This window comes from Peromyscus leucopus, chromosome 15, assembly GCF_004664715.2.
Source record: "Peromyscus leucopus breed LL Stock chromosome 15, UCI_PerLeu_2.1, whole genome shotgun sequence".
Classification (NCBI taxonomy): Eukaryota; Metazoa; Chordata; class Mammalia; order Rodentia; family Cricetidae; genus Peromyscus; species Peromyscus leucopus.
This window is the reverse complement of record NC_051076.1, coordinates 87,117,149-87,140,080: the sequence shown is the minus strand read 5'-3', so window position 1 is coordinate 87,140,080 and position 22,932 is coordinate 87,117,149. Positions and strand designations below refer to the sequence as shown.

The 22,932-nt window shown below is 36.7% G+C and overlaps 1 long non-coding RNA gene across 1 annotated transcript; it reads right to left on the bottom strand.

Moving 5' to 3' along the window:
- Window positions 1-4,834: 4,834 nt before the first annotated feature.
- LOC114681459 lies at window positions 4,835-16,156 on the bottom strand. The gene is made up of 3 exons (XR_003732904.2): window positions 16,003-16,156; window positions 12,556-12,700; window positions 4,835-4,962 (listed from the first exon to the last, which is right to left on the bottom strand). It is a non-coding gene; the product is annotated as an uncharacterized LOC114681459 (long non-coding RNA).
- Window positions 16,157-22,932: the final 6,776 nt, after the last annotated feature.

Below are 22,932 nucleotides of genomic sequence, written 5' to 3'. Positions count from 1 at the left end.
CCCTCTCAGTCAATTTGTTGTTTCTGTATAGGAAGGACACTGGTTTTTCAGGAGTTAGTTGTGTATCTAGGTACTTTGCTCAAATACTTATCAGCTGCAAGAATTGCCCAGGGAATTTTAGTCTAAATGATTATATTATCATATCATCTCCAAATAAAGGTACTTTGACTTCATTCTTTGTAATTTGTACACCATTTACCTCCCCCAATTGTGTTATTGCTTTAGCCATGTCTCAAAATTCTATATTTAAGGGGAGAGTGGAAAACCTTGCATTGTTCATAGAACCACTTTGAGTTTCTCTCCATTTAAGTTAATGTTAGCTATGAGCTTGCTCTACACTGCATTTATTATGCTCAGGTGTGTCCCTTTTTCTGTAATCTCTCCAGGATTTTTATCATAAAAGATGTGTCATTTGGTGAAAGACCTATTCTGCATATGAGATGATCGTGTGTTTTTTTAATTTCAGTTTCTTTATGTAGTAGATTACTTTTATTGACTTTTGTACATTGAAACATCCAGACATCTCTGGAATGTAGCCTATTTGATCATGGTGAATGGTCTTTCTGGTGCATTCTTGGATTTGTTTTACAAATATTTTATCGAGTATTTTTGCATCTGTATTTGACCTGTAAATTTTCTTTCTTTGTATAGTCTTATGGAATTTGGGTATTAGGCATTGTTTTTTCTTTTTCTATTTCATAAAATAATTTGAGCAGTAGGGTCATTACCTCTTCTTTATAATCTACTAGAACTGTAGCCTAACATCTTCTGGTTTATGGCTTTTTTCTGCTTGAAGGAATTTCTATGAGTGCTTCTATTTTAAAGGTGATTGTAGACCTATTTAAATGGCTTCTCTGATTTAAGTTTTGTAATTATCTATTTTTTATTTTCCAATTTGGTAAAGTACAAGAGTATAAACTATGTTCATATGCTTCTCAGGGTTTCCTATGTGTGTGTTGTTTTGTCACACTTTTCAGCTCTCATTTGGTTAGTGTGGAATTTCTACTCCAGCTTTTAGTTATTTACAATAAGGAATTCTTAATCTTACTGATTTCCTCAGAAGACCACTCTGTTTCTTTGAACCTTTTTATTGTGTTTGTTGTTGGTCTATTTAATTGATTTCAGTTCAGATTTTGTTGATTACTTACCATGTACTACTTTTAGGCATGATTTCTTTCTTTTGTTCTAGAGTTTCTACATGTGCTATTAAGTAACTAGTGTGAGATATCTCTTTTCCCCCTTCCTTTTTTTTATGTAGGCATTTACTTGTATGACTTTGCCTCTTAGAATAACATTCATTGTGTTACATAAAATTTGTATGTTGTGTATTCATTTTCTTTCAAGTCTATAAACTCTTTAGTATGTTTCTTAATTTCCATCTTGACTCATTATTCATTTTATTATTCATTTTTTTTTTTTTTTTTGGTTTTTGGAGACAGGGTTTCTCTGTGTAGCTTTGCGCCTTTCCTGGGACTCACTTGGTAGCCCAGGCTGGCCTCGAACTCACAGAGATCCGCCTGGCTCTGCCTCCCGAGTGCTGGGATTAAAGGCGTGCGCCACCACCGCCCGGCGACTCATTATTCATTAAGTAATGAGTTGCTTAGTTTCCATTAGTCTGTAAGTTCCATTTTGACTCTGTTGTTGTTGATATCCAGCCTCTATCTCTGATGAAAGGATATGATGCAGGGGATTATTTTAGTTTTCTTGTGTCTATTGAGACTTGCTTTGTGTCTGTGTGTGTGGTCAATTTTGGAGAAAGTTCTATTAGGTGCTGAGAAGAATGTACATTATTTTGTGTTTGAGTAAAATGCTCTATAAATGTCTGTGAGGTCCTCTTGGTATGTAATGCAAGTGAGTTCTAGAATTTCTGTTTAATTTTGGTCTGCATGATTTGTGTATTGTCAATTATGGGGTATTGATGTGTACTACTATCAATGTGTGAAGGTCAATATATGATTTAAGATGTAATATTGAGTCTTTTATGAAATTGGGTGGCCTTGATTTTGTTACATGGATGTTGAGAGCTGCAATATTCTCTTGGTGGATTTATCCTTTGAAGTGTAAACAATGTCCTTCCCTATCACTTGTAATTATTTTTGATTTGAAGTCTATTTGTTAGATAATAGAAAAGCTACACCAGATTGCTCTGTAGGTCCATTTGCTTGGAATATCTTTTTCCAATCCTTTACTCTGAGACACCTTTCTATCCTTGATGTCAATACTTGTTTCTTAGATGCAGAAGAAAGACTGGTAGTGTATTTGCATCATCCTGTTAGACTGTGTATTTTTATAGGGGAATTGATGCATAGATATATCACCAGTGATTCCTATTATTATACTGTCTTCATAGAAGTGGTGGTGGATTTGCTGGCAGTGGTGGTGGTGGTGGTGGTGTGTGTGTCTTTTACTTAGCTGATGTAGAATTATTTGTTCATTGTGTTTTCTTGGCTGTGATACTCCTCCTTAGGTTTGAGGTTTTATTTTTTTTTATAGCACCGTCAACAAGGTTGGAGTTATAGATAGATATTACATAAATTTAGTTTTATAGTGGAATATCTTATTTTCTTCATGTACTGAGATTCAAAGTTTTCTGAGTATAATTTCTTGACTGACATCTGTGGTCTCTTAGAATCTGAAAGCACATCTTTCCAAGCCCTTCTGGGTTTTAGATTCTCCATTGAGAAGTGAGATATAATTCTAAGAAGTTTTCCTTTTTATATCATGTGGTAATTTTATTGTTTAGCTTGTTTGCCTGGATTTGTATACATGAAACTGGAAGTTTAGTGCAGGTGCGTGTAAGGGGAGGGGATAGGTCCAGAATCATTTTTCAGTTAGCTATCATAAAGCTGATGTACAACCATTGTTTTACTGAGAAAAAAAAAAGAGAAACTGTATTTGTTATATTAAAATTATTTTTCTAAAGGAAAAATGTTCCTCATATTTGATACTAACATAAAATATGGGTAATATTCATAGATATTATTTTAATATTATTCTTGTTTACATTGGAGAAGAATGCTCTTCCTAAGTTTAGAAACTGTATGTTTGTATTTGTGTGCATAAATGTTTCTATACATCAAGGAATTTATACACTCCCTGAGAAACATGATGCATTACATGGAATTTTGTATCACTTCTGTTAAGTCTTTTACTCTGTGTATTAGGAAATATGTACATTTGCAACTAAATGTTGGATTTTATTCCTTGGTAAGAAACTGGTTAATTTTTTCACTTGATGTTATTCTTTAGATCTTTTATCGACATGAATGGAATTTAGAGTATTATAACTTGAGATATTTTTAGATCAGTAAACTGGGATTATTTTTGTGTAAAATTGCTACCCAAATACTCCAGCATTCCTGATGTTTCTCCAGAAAATTGGAGCTAATTTTCTTTTCCATCAATTTCAACCCTATATCTCTGAAATATGTGTCAAGTAGTCACCAAATCACCCAGAAACATGTACTTATCTCCTCAGCAGGGCATCTGGAAAGTAAGAAAACTGTATGTTTTTGTAACTTCATGTAGCTCACTTTAACTGAAAGTTCACAAAATTGTGTCTGGAAATAGGAACCTAATAATACTTTGTACAAAACCGTGGTGTTAACATTTACAAAAAACTAAATAAAAGGAAACACATTCATCTATTTTTTTTAGAAAGAACCCAGAAATTTCTTTCAAAAACTGTTGTCCTTACTTTGTTTTCCTTTATGTAAAATATAACTTGCCAGTAAAGTTACATATTATTAAAATAATTTGTACATGTAGTACAGAAACTAAGCATTGTAAATAAAAATTCATTGATAACAGGAATTGTAGGATTTCATGTTCATGAATGGTTAAGATGCTGCTTTGATATATACTCTTGTAAGCAACTGATTACCCAATAAAATAAAGGAAAATACAAGAAACAAATTGAAATAAATAGGAAGAAACTTAAATGAAATAGCAATTGTGAAAAAAAATTATATGTGAATTTCTAGATTTTTATGGAACTGAATAAGTGTAAGTTTCCTTGTCCTCATGCATTGAGGTGACTGTAAAATCTCTTTTGGAAGACTTATATGCAAACTACTTAGAGAACAAAAAGATATTATTCAGAGCAACTATACTGACTGTGAAATGGGAAGGGAAATCACAGTTAGAAAAGAGACCGAGATACAAGTGTTTATATTCAGTCTGAACTACTGGATCTTCATGCAATCACAATTCACCCAAAAATATGGAGTACATAATCTAGCTAAGGCTAGAATAATTTTATTAAAATGAATTGCCACTCAAAAAAGGATGGAAAACTATGGATCATTATTGCAATTAAGTTGTACATATATCTTTAAAATATCTTGTAAGAAAAAATTAAATCCCTTCTCCATTTCCAGGATTCTTTCAAAATCATACATTACTCAAAGAAGTTGATGAGAAAACTTCACTAGGTGTTAATTATATTTAGGATTCCATAAATAACAAATCAATACAGATTTAGCACATCTACACAAAAATTTAAGCATAATCAAATTTCTCATGAAAATAAGGGACAATGTCACAGGAATATTACCAAGAAATGATAATATCATTTCAATAAGAAAAGTTTAGAAATCTGAAATTATTCAGAATGTTATAAAATGTCTCCACTAATTTAAGATAAATCTAGGTAATATAAAGTAAAGAATGAAGGTCAGAGTTATACATTATGCAAATATAGAGAGAAAATCAACATGTATAAAATATGCAAATTCTTAAGAACATAAATTCAAGTAAAAATATAAAAAACAATTATCTTGAATTTAAGTATTTACTTAAGAACAGAACTCTACAAAGGCAATGCTCTCAATAAATCACCAGGGAAATAAATTATTAATAATTACCAACAATACTCTTATTGGACAAAAGAGGTGAATTAAAGTCCAGGACCAGGAATTGACTTCTTCTTTTGGAGTTATTAGAAAATAAGATTTTGTAGACCTGAAAATATCAAAGGATGTTGTTATTATACACTCCAAAACTTATAATTAAGACACTGTTTTTTAAGACATCATACACTTGAGTTTAGAATATGGAGATGTCAAGCTGGCACATCCCAACTGAGTAGCTTTCAAAGTTTTGGAAATTTCTATGCAACATACTGAAAGAATATAGTAAGTATAAATTATTTCCACCTATGAATTATTTGAACTACAACAATGCTTGGTCTGAAAAAAACATTCATGCTAGTACGTCAGTGATATAAACATCATGGCATAACCAATAAGTTTCTGGTTGTATTAAATTTCTGCTCATGACATGAAACCCCTACCTGACACAAATAACCTACCAAGAATCTTCAGATAGAAAGTATCTAGGGAATAACCTGTTACTATCTTGATGATAAATGTACACGGTGTTAAAATAATTTCCAAATGAAATATCATGATACTCATACATGTGTCTCTTAACCCTCAACCTAGAAGATTTTATTTACAGTAGATGGTGATTAACAAAGAAATATACAACTAATAAAGTGCAGAGAATAAGAATCTGTGGAATGCTCATTGATATATAAAATATCTATATTCATACCCTCATCCCAAGACTCAGACTCATGGTAGAAAAGGGAAAAGATTGTCCTGATAGACTCAGTCCAGGCAGGTCCAGTCCCCTCTGATCTCAGTCCTCGGGAGAGACCTTGATCTGGAGGAGGTGGGAATGGGGGGTGGGCTGGGGGAAGGGGAAGGGGGCAGGAAGGGAGAGAACAAGGGAATCTGCAGCTGTTATGTAGAACTGAATAGAATTGTAAAATAAAAAAAAAAGATTTTATGAAAATACTCTAAAAGAGTATTACCTAAAGTTACCTCTTCAAATCCTGTGAAGATTGTATTTAATGCTTTTATAATTGACATATGTAAAAAGGACCATAAAAATAAAAGCTGATGATAAAATTGCTCAAAAAAAATAAATATGCAAATACACAATCACTAAAAAAAGAAAAGGGAAAAGACTGAATGCAAGTTCCAGAAATGTTGGGTGACTATGAGGAAATAATGTTTTACAAATACAGCTTGGGAACTGCACAGATGAACTCAGTGGCTGTCACACCGTGCCCAAGACCAATGCAAGCACACGCTAGACAAAATCCTAACATGTAGAAGATGGTTGGGAACAAATGCCTATCCTGAGCCAAGCAGTTATTTGGTATTTATAGTTACTGGGGGAGGAAAAATTAGTTTTTGTTAGGAATATATATCCATTCTCCCTGGGAGAGACAAGAAGAATACATTTTATTGCTGTAAAAATATTCCAGAGCAATGGTGGTACAAAGCTTGTGAGTAACCAACCAACTTCTGATCTGGCTTAAGACACATGCCTCAGGAAAGAACCCATATCTCACACTACTTCGGTGACAAAGAGCCATAAAATTGTAGCAAAGAGATCCAGGGTAAAGCCAAATACTACTGGCCTCAAACAAACAAACAAATAAATAAATAAATTTAGTGATAAAACTGCTCATAATATTCTGCTATTCTCATAATTCAAATTCTTATTTAGCCATCATCAGAGAAGCTTACTCCTGGAGCAGATGAGAACAAATACAGAAAACCATAGTCAGATATCACAACAAACACATACATACAGAGACAGAGACAGAGACAGACACAGACACAGAGACAGAGACAGACACAGAGACAGAGACAGAGTTAGAGAGACCATAAAACCAACAGTGCTAAATGGGATGTCTTCATTAAATCCTTCCCCTCAGATATCTGGGAACACTGTGAAAGGGGAGGCAGAAAGAGTTTGTCAAAGCCATGTCCTTGCCATCTAAATGCCACAATTAACCAGGTGAGAAGAATAGATGGAAGCAAGATGACTGAGAAATTATCTTATTGAAAACTAAAAAGTCAAATTGTGTGATAGTGTCATGAATCATATGCCTCTGAGTCAATTGAAGAAAGTGGTTTCAAGAAAATTACAGCTAATGTAAGGGGTAAGGAAAAACTATAGTCTGTAATTCTTTCACTGGTCTGAGCATAAAAATAATTTGTAGTTATAATACATTGAGTCTTAAACATGGACTTCTAATTAGTACATTTTTAACAGGAAATAAACATTACTTTAAATAAAAATTATTATTTGGGGTTAGAAAATCATCTTGTACTATGGTTTTAGATTTTTTAAGATATTAACAAGAGAAAAATATGATACAAAATATATGTGGATTATTACAACATATATCATAGAAAAGTAGCCAATCTCAAAATCAACACTTTCAAACATGTGTTTAGCATTTAATAAGCTAGATTCAGCACCCAGCAAAAGAATATATTAAGCATAGAGAAGGCTCAGTGAGTAAAAACAGTTCCCATGCCAAGTTGACTCCTTGAGTTCATTCCTCAAACTCCTTGTGGAAGGGAAATTGACTTTCATTTTCTATATGTTAGACATGGCTCATGTGCACCTATATTCCCACATCAAGAGATCATATGCACATACAAACACAAACAGAGATCTTACATACACATATAACAAGTGAATTAAAAAATACGAAATGTATAAGTGAGATATAAAGTCTGCAAATATAAAGTATGAGAGCATTCTACATAGTAAATTTTAGAATGAATGATGAAATTCTCAAGATTAAGGGTTCTGGAAATGATTCTATTCATCTTCAATTTCACAATAAGGGATGCATTGTATTGTTCTGATGATATTGGCAGATCTTATTTAAATACTGATGCCAGAAGCATAGAGAAGTGAAAATGAGATTTGAATAGTATTTTTAACAACAGAACTAGACAGAGATATAATTTTAAATAGAAAACTATAAAGGGGAACCACCATAACAATCTCTTGGGACAAGGCCTACTTGATATGCCTCAAAGTTTTCTTTTTCCCAGCAAAACAAAGCAGTCAGTCTCACTTTTAATCTCTGTCCATTTTTTCAGTTCTGTACAGATACATTGTTTTTGATCTGTCCTTACCCACTATGCTCTGTATTCTTTCATTACTGTCTAAGTCCTTTTAACCTATCATTAGCTAAAGCACAAGAAAAGGACCTTAAAGGAGCCATTATAAAAATAATAGCGGTACTTACAAAAGAAATGAATAAATCCCCAAACAATCCACGAAAACAGAAACAAACAATAGGAGGAAATAAATGAATTCCTTAAAGAAATAAAGGAAAACACCACTTGACTGTTAAAGTAAATGAATAAAACTGTTCAAGACGTGAAAAGGGTAAGAGAATTATTAAAGAGAAACCAACCTGAGGAGATTTGAGAAATGAAAAAATTGGGAATTTAAACATCAACTACAGAAGCAAGCTATACCAGCAAAATTCAAGAGATGAGACAGAGAATTTCTGGCATTAAAGATACAACAGAAGAAATGGATATATTGGTCAAAGAAATCGTTAAACATAAAGAGCTCCTGACATAATATCGAAGAAATCTTGGAAACTGTGAAAAATCCAAATCTGGTTTTATCTTGGAATGTCTAGTTCACGCCATCTATGATGATTGAAAGATTTGCTGGGTATATTAGTCTAGGCTGGCATCCATGGTCTCTTAGTGTCTGCATTACATCTGCCCGGGTCCTTCTGGCTTTTAAAGTCTCCATTGAGAAATCAGGTGTTATTCTGATGGGTTTCCTTTATAAGCCACTTGGCCTTTTTCTTTTGCTGCTCTTAATGTTCTTTCATTATTCTGTAGGTTTAGTTGTTCAATTATTATGCGGTGAGGGGACTTTTGGGGGGGTCAAGTCTGTTTGGTGTTCTATATGCTTCTTGTATCTTCATAGGTATCTCCTTCTTTAAGTTGGGAAAGTTTTCCTATATGATCTTGCTGAATATATTCTGTGCCTTTGAGTTGGTATTCTTCTCCTTGCTCTATCCCTATTATTCTTAGGTTTGGCCTTTTCATGGTGTCCCAGATTTCTTGGACATTTTTTGTTATGACTTTTTGGCTTTGGTATTTTCTTTGACGGATACTCAAACCACACAAAGATGCAACAAAGAAACAGAATTGCAGACCAATCTCCCTCATGAACTTTGATGCAAAAATATTCAATACAATATTGGCAAACTGAATTCAAGAACACATCAAAAACATTATTGACCATGGCTAAGTAGGCTTCATCCCAGGGATGCAAGGATGGTTCAACATATGAAAATATGTCAATGTAATATACCATATAAACAAACTGAAAGAAAATAAAACACACATGTACATCTCATTAGATGCTGAAAAAACCTCTGACAAAATCCAGCAGCCCTTCATAATGAAGGTCCTAGAAAGATCAGGAATACTAGGAACATACCTAAACATAAAAAAGGCAATTTACAGCAAACAAACAGGCAAATCAAATTAAATGAAGAAAAACTCAAAGTGATTTCACTAAAACCAGGAACAAGACAAGGCTGTCCATTCTTACTGTATTTACTCAATATAGTACTTGATGTTCTAGCTAGAGCAAGAAGACAACAAAAGGAGATCAAAGAGATGAGAATTGGAAAGGAAGAAGTCAGACTTTCACTACTTGCAGATGATATGATAGTATGCATAAGTGACCTCAAAAATTCTACCAGAGGACACCTACAGCTGATAAACTCCTTCAGTAATGTGGCAGGATCTAAGATTAACTCAAAAAAAATCAATAGCCCTCCTATATACAAATGATAAAGGGGGTGAGAAAGAATTCAGAGAAAATTTCCCCTTCACAACAGCCACAAATAATATAAAATATCTTGTGGTAACTCTAACTAAACAAGTGAAAAACCTATAAAACTTTGAGTCTCTGAGGAAAAAAAATTGAAGAAGATATCAGAAAATGTAAAGATCTCCCATCCTCATGGATAGAAAGGAATAACATAGTAAAAATGACAATCTTACCAAAAGCATTCTACAGATTCAATGAAATTCCCATCAAAATCCAAAATCCCTGGCATTAATCCACACATGTATGAACACCTGATTTTAGACAATGTAGCCAAAACTGTACAATGGAAAAAAGAAAGCATCTTCATCAAATGGTGCTGGCATAACTGAATGTCAATATGTAGAAGATTGCAAATACATCCATATCTGTCACCATGAACAAAACTCAAGTCCAAGTGGATCAAAAACCTCAACATAAATCTAGTTACTGTAGTGATATTTTATTTGTGCTGAAATGTGTTGATTTTTTTTGTATATTAATAAATGAAGTTTGCCGGAAGATCAGACATCATAGCCATAAACAGAATTCAGGTGGTGGTAATCTGATCACATCACAGGCAGAGTCTCTGTGTGTTGAAGGATACAGCCAAGTGTGGTGACAGATGCCTTTAATCCCAGTACGAACAATAGAGACCTGGGGGTCTGTATAGACAGACAGTGATGAAGAAGTGGTGTGGCTAGGCTTAGAGCCAATGATAAGGCAGAAGAGGAAAGCAACAAAGGCACAGGTTAGACAGGAAGAGGCTCTCTTGGGAAGCTAAGGTGAGGTGGCGAGCTTAGGTTAGTTGGCGGCTATTGCTCTGATCTCTATGGCTTGCACACCTATATTTGGCTCTGTGCTTCTTATTTAATAAGACTGTTTAGAAATTTGTCTCCAAGTTACACTGAACCTGATAGAAGAGAAAGTAGGAAGTACTCTTGAATGCATTGGCACAAGAGATCTCTTCCTGAATATAACACCAATAGCACAGACATTGAAAGCAACAATTAATAAATGGGACCTCTTGAAACTAAGAAGCTTCTGTAGCAAAGGACACAATCAATAAAGAAAAACAGCAGCCCACAGAATGCAAAAAGATTTTCACCAACTCCACATCTGATAAATTATTAAAACTCAAGTTCCATTTGCTTATGGGATACCACCTTACAAGGACTCCAATGTGCAGTAAGGCTCATTTTAGAAGGGAATGGTTCAATTGCCTTTAGCCTCCTGGCTATGGGTGGGTTAGGACTTCTGTTGGTCTTTTCTGTGTCGCACAGATTGCAAGCCCAGCACCACTTGGAGATCTTTGGCAGCAGTTACTCTACAGCTCACATGGTTGAGGCTGTATGATAATGAGTATTCAGAGATGGGTAATTCTTGGGGGACAGTCATCAACCTAAGACAGAGCACTTGTGTGGCCTGGGCAGGTGTCTCTATGACGGATAAGGTGACCTACTGACGTCCCACGCAACCTAAGTCAGAAGCTCATTTTTTTTAATAAAAAGGGGGGACCTGTGGGCCCTGGCCCCTGACTGTGAGTGGCTGCCACCTTGCTTGCCAACCTTGACCAGATGTCCTCCCTATTCAGATTCCCTGCCGGTTTCCTTCTCACCTAACAATCACCGGAAATTCTTTGTACCTGTATCCTACATTTTATTTACTGGAAAAATAATTTTGTAACCTCTTTATCAGTAAGAGATTATCATTTATGGGTTTATCTTAGCAACATTATTTAATAAGCTAATAACCCAATTCATTTTAGGTGTTATATTTTTATAGAATTAAACCAAGAATTCCTAGAAAGCAACTTAAATTACAGAGCCAAATTTTCAGTAATGATCAACAGACAAGTGCATACCTAATATATAGTTCAAAATTATGAATCCTGTTCCTTTAGTTTATCAACCATGAGGATCAAACATTTATCCAAACATTTATTAAGACAATCAAAAGAACAGAACATCCTTTGTTCAAACAGCATTGACTTAGCATTCAATGTCCTGACTGAAACCATTTTTCACCAGAAGTTAGGCCCATTTTAAACTTTTAGTGCTAGTCCCTTCCCGGCCTCAGCTCACTGGCTCTGCCCAGAGCTCAGGCTCTATTGTCAGTGCCTGCCTGGGCCGCACTTCATCCCAGCTCTGCCCACTCCAGCGTGGACCTGTCCACCCGCTGCTTTCAGCCATCTTGTATGTGTTGCACATGACTTTGTCCGCCATAGCCACTGGGTGTGTGCCCCGCACACATAAACTCATGTTTAAACTTCCTACTCCCATGAAGGGACTACCTAATAATGAGTTATTCCCACCATAAGGGAAAAACAGAAAAACATTTCCCATGAAGGGATCCTAAATATTGAATTACTCCCATTCTGAGGGAAAAATACAAAACATTTGTAAGCAAACAGACAGCCAAACTTCTAACCTCTGGACTCGCTTGCTGTTTAGGCAGCAGCAATGAGGCCTACCTGCCGATTCTTTGTAATTTAGATGCTGCTGCTCTGCACTGGCAGGGAGAAAAAACTCAAGAGTTTTCAGCTATCCTGAAAACTTTACAACTGGAAAAAGTCTTTACATCCTCCATTACTACTGGGAAGAGGCTTCTCTCTTTGTTTATCCTTCCTCTACAGGGCCCAAATCTTTAAGCCTAGTTTCAAAAAATTTTCCCCTTTTTAAAGGGAAAATACTTTTTTCTTGATTAAAATTTTTTCTCCCTTTTTTAACGGGAAATTTCCTTTCCTTCCCTCTTCTCTATTGGGAAGATTTCCTTTTTCATTTAAAATCTTTAGCTGTCTTGCCCTTACTTTAACTTTGGTGCCTTCCTGCTTCAACAGTCCAATTAACTGACTGTGAGCTAGCTGCACCCATTTTAATTCACTCTTACCTTTTTCTTTTTTCTTTAAAATGCTGGCCAGCCTTCCAAGAGTGTCCGTCAGCTCATTCCTTCTTTCTCGGATCTCGGTGGGACCTCCATTTGTTGCAGTAACACCCGTGTTACCAATACCCGTTCACCATGTCTGAGCGAGGGGCTGCAGATTAAAAAATAGAGACAAGAGACAGCAAGTCATTCGCCATGGCTGAAATGCCAAATGCCAAATGCTGTTTATTGATAGAGAAAGGAAACCTTAAATACAGGCTTACAACACAATGGAAGATCCCCGGAGGAGAGGGCAGAAGTTTGCTACCCAGTGTTCTACATTCTTGCATCTAAGCTGTTTACACCAAATGCAGGATACAGGTACAAAGAACCTTCGGTGATCTTTAGGTGAGAAGGAAACCGGCAGGGAATCTAAATAGGGAGGACGTCTGGTCAAGGTCGGCAAGCAAGGCGGAAGCCACTCACAGTCGGGGGCCAGGGCCCACAATGTCCAGAATATATAAAGAACTCAAGAAACCTCATGTCAAAATACCTAACAATCCAATTAAACAATGGGCTACAGAGCTAAATAGAGAATTATCAACAGAAGAATCTCAAATGGTTGAAAGACATTTAAGGAACTGCTCAACATCCTTAGTCATCAGGGAAATGCAAATCAAAATGACTCTGAGATACCATCTTACACCTGTGAGAATGGCTAAGATAAAAAAAAAAAAAAAACCACTGTAGACAGCTTATGTTGCAAAGGATGTGGAGCTGGGGAACTCTCCTCCACTGCTGGTGGAAATGCAAACTTTTACTGCCACTTTGGAAATCAGTTTGGCAGTTTCTCAGAAAACTGGAAATCAATCTTCCTCAATACCCAGCTATACCACTCTTGTGCATATATGCAAGAAATGCTCAATCATACCACAAGGGCACATGCTCAACTATGTTCATAGCAGCATTAATTGTAAGAGCCAGAACCTGGAAAAAACCTAGATGCCCCTCAACTGAAGGATGGATTAAGAAAATGTGGTACATATCCACAATGAAGTTCTACTCAGCAGAGAAAAACAAAGACATCATGATATTTGCGGGCAAATGGATGAAGCTAGAAAATATCATCCTGAGTTAGGTGATACAAACACAGAAGGACAAACATGGTATGTACTCACACATAAGTAGATACTAGATGTAAATCAAAGGATAATCAGACTGCAACCTACAGCTCCAGGGAGGCTAGCTAGTAGGGAGGGCCCTAGGAAGGACACATTGATCACCCAGTGAAGGAGAGCAAATTGGGGGGTAAGGAGGGGGTGTAATGGAGGGCAGGGAATGGGGGAAGAGAACATAGGGGAAAGGGAAATTCAACCTGGAACAGGGACAGAGTGGAAGAGCAAGAAAAGAGATGTCATGATAAATGAAGACATCATGGAAATAGGGAGAAATAGGGTGCTAGGGAAGTTCCCAGGAATCCATAAGGATGACCCACCTTAGATTCCTGGCAATAGTTGAGAGGGTGCCTGAACTTGCCTACTCTGGTGATCAAATGACTGAATATCCTAACTGTCATCATAGAGCCCTCATCCAGTGACTGATTGAAGCAGATGCAGAGATCCACAACCAGTTGCAAGACCATGGTCCATGAATCCAAAGGATAAGAGAAAGGAGGTATTTTTATGAACAAGGGGCATTGAGATCATGATGGGGAAAAGTACAGAGATGACCAGCCAACCTAGTGGAAACACATGAACTGTGGACCAATATCTGTGGAACCCCTATGCAACTGCACTAGGCCCTCTGGATTGGTGAGACAGTCATTTAGCTTGAACTGTATAAGGGGCACCCAGGCAGTGGGATCTGGATCCATCTCTGGTTCATGAGCAGGCTTTATGGAGCCTAGTGCCTATGGTGGGACATCTTTCTCAGCCTTGGTGCCAGGCTTGGACCTGCCTCAACTGAATGTACCAGGCTCTGCTGACTCCCCATGGGAGACCTTGCCTTGTAGGAGGTGGGGAGCAGAGGGGGCTAGTGAGAAAGGCTGGGGGGAGAAGAGAGGAGAGGAGGATCTGTGATTGGTATGTAAAATTAATAAAAAAATTAATAAAATAAAATAGAAAAGAAGTCATTGGTCATTATTAGCACACAATATCAAATAGTTTCAATTTACCAATAAAACACACAAACAGAATGGATGCAAAACAGGATCCATTCTTCTCCTGCATATAAGAAAAACACCTCAGCATCAATTTAGGCATTACCCCAGAGTAATGGGTTGGAGAAAAATCCTCCAAGCAAAAGGATCTAAGAAGCAAGCTGGTGTACACATTTTAAAATAAAAAAAAAATAAATTAGACTTCAAACCAAAATTAATCAAAACAGATGGGCAAAGATGCTTTGTTCTGTAATCAGAGGCTTTTCTCTGTCCTGCCCTGTTCTGCACCCATTTCTAAATAATCACTCAAAGGCTTATATTAATTATGAATGCTTAGCCAGTAACTCATGTTTATTATTAACTAGCACTTACACTTAAATTAACTCATAATTCTTATGTATGGTTAGCCACAGGGCTTAGTACATTTTCTCAGAACAACATTCTGATCTTGCTTCCTCTACATCTGGCCGGTGACTCTGACTCTGCCCTCCTTCTTCCCTAATTTGGATCTCACATTCAATCTATTCCTGCCCAACTATCTGCCAACCATCTTTATTATTAACAATGAGCATACTCCACACCATCATAATCTTCAAAGGAACAATCTACCAAGATGATATTCCAAATCTTCATATATATGCCTAAAACACAAATGGTACACAGGTTTGTAAAATAAATGCTTCTACAGCTTAAATTATGTATTGACCCTCAAACAATGATAGTGGGAGACATCAACACCCAACTTTCATCAATGCACATGTCATCCACACCAAAATTATACAGAGAAATTCTGGAGATAAAATAGGTTATGAACCAAATGAACCTAACATACAGTTTTAGGACGTTTCACCCAAACAGAAAGGAAAATATCTTTTTCTCTGAATCTAATTGAATTTTCTCAAAAACTGACCACATACTTGGGCACAAAGTAAGTTTCAATAGATAAAGGAAAACTGATTTAATTCTCCACATACTATCAGACTACCATGGATTAATACTGAATATCAACAGCAATGACAATGAAAACCTTACAAATTCCTGGAAATTGAACAATAGTCCACTGAATAAAACTTGTGTCAGACAGAAAAAATCAATGACTTTCTACAATTGAATGAAAATGAATAAACAAATACCCAGCATTATAGGACACGATGAAAGTGGTCCTCAAATGAAAGTTCATAGCACTAATTGCCTATATAAAAAAAAAAGCAAAAAACAAAAACTGGAAAGATCTTGTTTTAGTCAGGATTGTTTATATTCACAGAACTTAGGGAATGTAACTCTCTATATGAAGGGCATTTATTGGAATTACTTACAGGCTGCAGTTCAATTTATCCAACAATAGGTAGTTATGGATGAAAAATTCAAGAATCTAAGTTGTTGTTCAGTCCCATGGGCTGGGTGTCTCAGCTGGTCTTCCGTATGTGCTGGAATTCAAAAGAAGTAGGCTCCAATGCCAGTGAAGGAATGAATCTGCTGGCAAGACAAAGGCAAGCAGACAAAGAAGAAGGAAACCTTCTTTCTTTCATTGTTTTATTTATTTATTTATTTATTTATTTATTTATTTATTTATTTATTTATTTATTTTACAATACTATTCAGTTCTACATAAGAGCCACAGATTCCCTTGTTCTCCCCCTTCCTGCCCCCCTCCCCTCCCCCCAGCATATACCCCATTCCCACCACCTCCAGATCAAGGCCACCTCCGAGAACTGAGATCGACCTGATAGACTCAGTCCAGGCAGGTCCAGTCCCCTCCTCCCAGATTGAGCCAAGCGTCCCTGTATAAGTCCCAGGTTTCAAACAGCTATCTCATGCAGCAAGCCCAGGACCTGGTACCACTGCCTAGATGCCTCCCAAACAGATCAAGCCAATCAACTGTCTCACTTATTCAGAGGGCCTGATCCATTTGGGGGCCCCTCAGCCTTTGGTTCATAGTTCATGTGTTTCCATTCGTTTGGCTATTTGTCCCTGTGCTTTATCCAACCTTGGTTTCAACAATTCTTGCTCATATAAACCCTCCTCTTTTTCGCTAATTAGACTCCCAGCGCTCCACCCGGGGCCTAACCATGGATGTCTGCATCCAGATTCCTCAGTACTTGGATGGGGTTTATGGCACAACAATTAGGGTGTTTGGCCATCCCATCACCAGAGTAGGTCAGTCCCGGCTGTCTCTCGGCCATTGCCAGCAGTCTTTTGTGGGGGTATCTTTGTGGATTTCTGTAGGCCTCTTTAGCTCTTTCTTTCTTCCTTCCCTCATGTGGTCTTCATTTACCATGGTCTCGTATTCTTTGTTCTCCCTCTCTGTTCTTGATCCAGGTGGGATCTCCCGCTCTCGTTCCCTCGACCCTCACACTTCATTGCTCCCACTCATGTCCAGGTTGTTCATGTAGATCTCATCCATTTCTCAGTCATTGGGTGATCCCTGTGTCTTTCTTGGGGTCCTGTTTTCCAGGTAGCCTCACTGGTGATGTGAGTAGCAGTCCACTCATCCTTGTTCCACATCTAGTATCCTTCTATGAGTGAGTACATGCAGTTAAGAGCACTGACTGCTCTTTCAGAGGTCCTGAGTTAAATTCCCAGCATCCACATGGTGGCTCACAACTATCTGTAATGAGATCTGGCATCCTCTTCTGGCCTGCAGGCAAACATGCTATATACATAATAAATAAATAAATCTTAAAAAAAAAACTGGACTCTTAAAAAAATTAAAAAAATAAATAAATAAAACGCCTTTTGGACTGGCTTTAGTTCAGCGGTTACTTCGACAATGCATCAGTTCGCTACTTTGCCACTCTTTCATTGTTCTTATATTGGCTTCTAGCAGAAGGTGTGACAAAACTTCAAGGTATGTCTTCCATCCTCTAGATATGGATTAAAAATGTGTGTCATCCTGCCTCAAGATCTAGATCAAAAGTCTGTGTCTTCAAGGCTCAAGATCAGGGTCATAGGTATGCTTTCCATTTCTGGATTATAGCTCACTCCAGATATTGTAAAATTGACAATGAAGAATATCCATCACTGATCCCATATGACCAATGTAACAATATACCAGAAAGCTCTACAATGAAAGGAAGAAATCATTCCCAAAAGGAATAGAAAAAAAAATGATCAGACTCATGGCTGAAATAAATAGAATAGAAGTAGAATAACATTAGGAATCAATGACACAAAGTTGGCTCTTTGAGAAAATCAATAATATCAACAAAACTTTATATAAAAATTTAAAAAAGCAAGGAAATAATATTCAAATTAACAAAAATCATAAAAGAAAGGTAGAGTATATAACAACTGCTATGGGATATTCTCTATGTTAAATGTGTTGCTCTGATTGGTTAATAAATAAAACACTGATTGGCCAGTAGCCAGGTAGGAAGTATAGGTGGGACAAGGAGAGAAGAGAATTCTTGGAAGTGGAAGGCTGAGGCAGAGAGACACTCCCAGCCACCACCATGAGAAGATGTAAAGTACCGGTAAGCCACAAGCCGTGTGGCAACTTATAGATTAATAGAAATGAGTTAATGTAAGATATAAGAATGGTTAGCAAGAAGCCTGCCACAGCCATACAGTTTGTAAGCAATATAAGTGTTTTATTTGCTTGAGTCTGAGCGCCACAGGAGCTGGCCAGGAATAGGTTAACTAGCTACAAATGGCGCCCAATGGCTCAGATTTCCACCTAAAACCTGAGAAAGATGATTCTAAAATGGAGCTAAAACAGCTTTCTAGTTGTCTCTCTCAAGTTAGCCACAGCCTGCATGCTTGAGCTACTATATGGCAGGTTTGTGGTGTGCATACCTGACCTGTAGTATGGTGGGAATGAGGTGTCTACAAGCAGCACATTACACTGCTGTGTGGTGGATTTAGCCTTTGCTAGTACAAAAAAAAAAGTTTCTGGGCTACACGCTGCTTTGATAGAAGCATAGACCCACTATTTCTTAGAAGTGATGGCTCCCAGAGCTGGCAGTAAACTGTATCACTGCCATGTTGGGAAGCTGAGGTGGGCAGAGCCAGCAGCCACAGTGGCCATTTCAGTCTTACAAATGCTGCAGTTTAAAACAATAGATTTGGGCTGGAGAGATGGCTCAGTGGTTAAGAGCACTGCCTGCTCTTCTGGAAGTCCTGAGTTCAACTCCCAGCAACCACATGGTGGCTCACAACAATCTCTAGTAGAATCTGATGCCCTATTCTGGCATAAAGTTGTACATGCAGATAAAGCACTCATATATGTAAATAAATAATAAAATCTTTAAAAATAAATAGATTCACCATAAGACAGATTCTGATGGAACAAGACTCTAAATGCTTTACAATGTGTGTAAAAATGTATGTACGCTTGGAAGAGAGAGAAAAACGAATATATACAGCTATATAAAGAAATAGAATTTTTAAAAATAAAATTTTAAGGAGACAGTAAAGGTGGTATAAAAAAATAAGCCACATAAAGATAGATATTACACAGAGAATCTCGATTGTGTTGTCTTTGGGATTTTTAACTGCAGAAAAACATTTTATTGTAAAAGCTGTTGAGTTAAACAAGTATATATCTTTTAAAGGTACCTTGACCTCAAAATTTGGATGTAAGGATATGTTGCTTTGGAAAGGAGTCTCTGTTTTTGTTTCTACAGAAAGCCAGAGGCTATGGATTTGTTCCAGATTAAGATACATCAGCTTTCACCAGCCAAGAGCCCCAGAAAGGTCTCCAATGACACCATGGCCCAGATGATCCAACATCCAGAATGGTTTCAAGGCAAATGGCTCAGATGATACACCCTCTCAGACTACTCAATAATCCTAAAATTTTCTTTGTGCCCCCATAAGATACAGTGCCCCCCTCCAGCAGGAAGTAGTAAGAGAAGCTACACCCAAATTCCCAAATATACCAAGCTGGCTCCAATATATTCCATTGGAGATGGAATTGGCTCACTCCTTCTCTAAACCCAAGCATACAACTAAAAGAAAAGATTAAGAGATTTTTGTGTCCCATATCAGAAGAGCCCTCTGGTGTGGGACCGAGAAAAACCAATATTTCTATAAATGCAATCTCTTTCTAAAGAAGAAAAGGGGATACAATATAGATATAATAGGATGAAAGGGTAAATTTATGAACCTACTTTTAACGGGCAACAACTTGTTTAGAAATGTTTTACACTGCTATGGATTTTAGTTTATTGATACAAATTTAAAGTTAATTTTGTTATACTGTGTGTATATTTCTACTCTTGTTTAAGGTATTATGTTTCTACAGCTCATTTAAAATTGCAATGGATAATTAAGAAATAGATGAGTAATTAGTCATCTAAAATAATCATACTTGTAGACATGTTAGTTAAGCCTTCTAGGTATACATAGATATATTTCAGATAGATAGGTAATCTTCAAATACTTCAAAGACCTACAGAATATGGCATTTAAAATGTTTTAAAAATTTTAGATTTTCTGGACAATGAGACATGTCTGCTCCTGGCAGCACCGATTTACTTCAGAGAGGAGAATGGGCATCGAAGACACTCTGTATGGAGTTTATCTTCTTCTTGGCAAAAATAGCCATTTGAGCAAGAAACTGTACTTGCCTGAACTGCTTGATCAACTGGACATGCAGGACCCATAGGAAGGTGACCACTGAACTTTGCTTGACAAAATGGTCCTTCAGGTTCATGCTTCACAGAGGAAACTGCCAGCCATTCTACAGGACAGAGAAAAAAGTGACTGAGAGACTCTAGTCCTGTGGGCTGAAGACAGATGCCCCAACTTTACAAAAGAACTTTGGATGACTTTCCAAGCTGCCAGCTGTCTCTGTCCTCTCTTGCAAGACTCTTGAAAGTTGCTTGTGTCCTTCTCCCATTTCTCAGGTAATATTATATCCTTCTGAGGTCTTTGATGTAGTTGAAGACTAGAGTTATAATTTCCTCAGTTATGATAAAAGATAAGTTAGTTATAAAACCTTAGACTCACAAATATAAGATAGATAGGGAATCTTCTTTAGTTTTGCCAAATACAAATAGACTAGATATTATAAGTAGACTAGATATTATTACTGTAATTCTTGCTTGATAATTGTTTTGTTATCTGTAATTTTACTATGTGAAAGTTAAAACCTTCCTTTTTGAAAAAAAAGAAAAGGGAAGTGCTGTGGGACGTTCTCTGTGTTAAATGTGTTGCTCTGATTGGTTAATAAATAATACACTGATTGGCCAGTAGTCAGGCAGGAAGTATAGGCAGGACAAGGAGAGAAGAGAATTCTGGGAAGTGGAAGGCTGAGGCAGAGAGACACTGCCAGCCACGGCCATGACAAGCGAGATGTAAGGTACCGGTAAGCCACGAGCCTTGTGGCAACTTATAGACTAATAGAAATGGGTTAATTTAAGATATAAGAACAGTTAAAAAGAAGCCTGAGCCATTAGGCCAAACAGTTTAAATAATATAAGTGTATATGTGTTTATTTTATAAGTGGGCTATGGGACTGCCGGGGCTTGGTGGGACCTGGAGAGAAAACTTTCTAGCTACAAACAACAGACACTGAAGGATTTCCTCATAAGGAAATACTTTATCTACCTATATTAAACCAAATTGGAAAATCTAAATTAAATAGACAATTTTCTTTTTTAATTTTTATACAAAATAATAATTACACATTGGCCCCAATTCTTGTCATCTCTTTCAATTCTCTCTTTCCTCCATCCCTTCTTATCTACCTGATCCCTCTTGTTTCAGTTCATTACTTCCCCCTAGTCCACCCATGAAAATTTTCTATTTTTTCTTCCTAGGGAGATCCACATATCCCTTCTTTGGCCCCCTTGTTATTTAACCTGTCTGGATCTGCAGATTTTATCATTATCATGTTTTACCTTTCAGCTAATATCTACTTATAAGTGACTACATACCACTTTTGTCTTTGTAGGTCTTTGTTACCTCATGCAGGATGAGTTTTTCCTAGTTCCATCCTTTTGCCTTCAAATATGTCTGTTTCTTAAACAGCATAGTAATACTCCTTTGTATAAATGTACCACACTTTATTTATCCATTCTTCTGTTAAGGGTCATCTAGGTTGTTTCTAGTTTCTGGCTATTATGAAAAAAGCTACTGTGAACATAGTTGAGTAAGTGTTTTTGTGTAAAGATGGAGAGTCCCTTTGGGTGTATGCCCAGTGATGGTATAATTGGATCTTGAGGCAAATCTAAATCCAATTTTCTGAGGAATAGCCATATTGATTTTCAAACTGGCTGTACAATTTTGTACTCCCAACAGCAATGGAAGAGTGTTCCCATTGTTCCACATTCTTGCCAGCATGAGTGATTATTTGTGTTATTGATCTTAAACATTCTGACAGGCATAAGATGGAAACTCAAAGTAGTTAAATTATACACCATGGAAGCTAGATTTGGTAAATATGAACTCATAATAGTAGAGTGAGTATTCCTATTTTCTATTGTTTGTTTTTTTGAGAGAGGATTACTCTGTGTAGCCGCTGGCTATCCTGGAACTCACTCTGTGGACCAGATTGCCCTCAAACTACCTGAGGTAGAGATCTACCTGCCCCTGCCTCCTGAGTAGAGGTATTAAAGTTATGTGCCACTACCACCAATTGTAGAGTTGAGTAATCTTAAAATTGAATCCTCTTGTTCACCAGCATCAGAGACAGACATCAGTAGCAGCCATGGCAACATGAGTTGGCATGACATGAGAGGCTGTACTAATAGTTTGTTTGTTGTCTATTAACTCATTAATTTGTAGTGTTGATGATAGTTTTGCATGCTTTACACAAGCTAGGTATGAAATTGACTCTCATTAGATAATAGAACATGTTTTTTTTTTCCACTGAGAAAATTCAAATGGCATGTAAATCATTGAATTACAGTTCTAAGGTAAAATAAATGTTGAAAAGTTTCCAGCCAGTAGCCTCTCTTTCTGTAAGCCAAACCAGATTCTTGATTTTGTAAAAAGATGACAAAATTACAAATGAACAGATGCCTCTTAGTCATAATTAATCTTTAGCAGAAAGATGATTACTATGAGCTGGTGTTTGCAAATACCTTACTAAATCATGCTATTTTTAATTTTTTTCATGTAACTGAAGATTTCACTTGAAAACCACTATGTAACTTTTACCTTCTGGAAAACCCTCTATGTCTTTTTGTTGCTTACTGAAGTAACCAGAGTTATAGTCATTCAAACATTTAAAGGAAATATATGCTGAGGAGAAGAAGAGCAAATCATATGCAGATAATTAATACATTTGTCAGAACTAC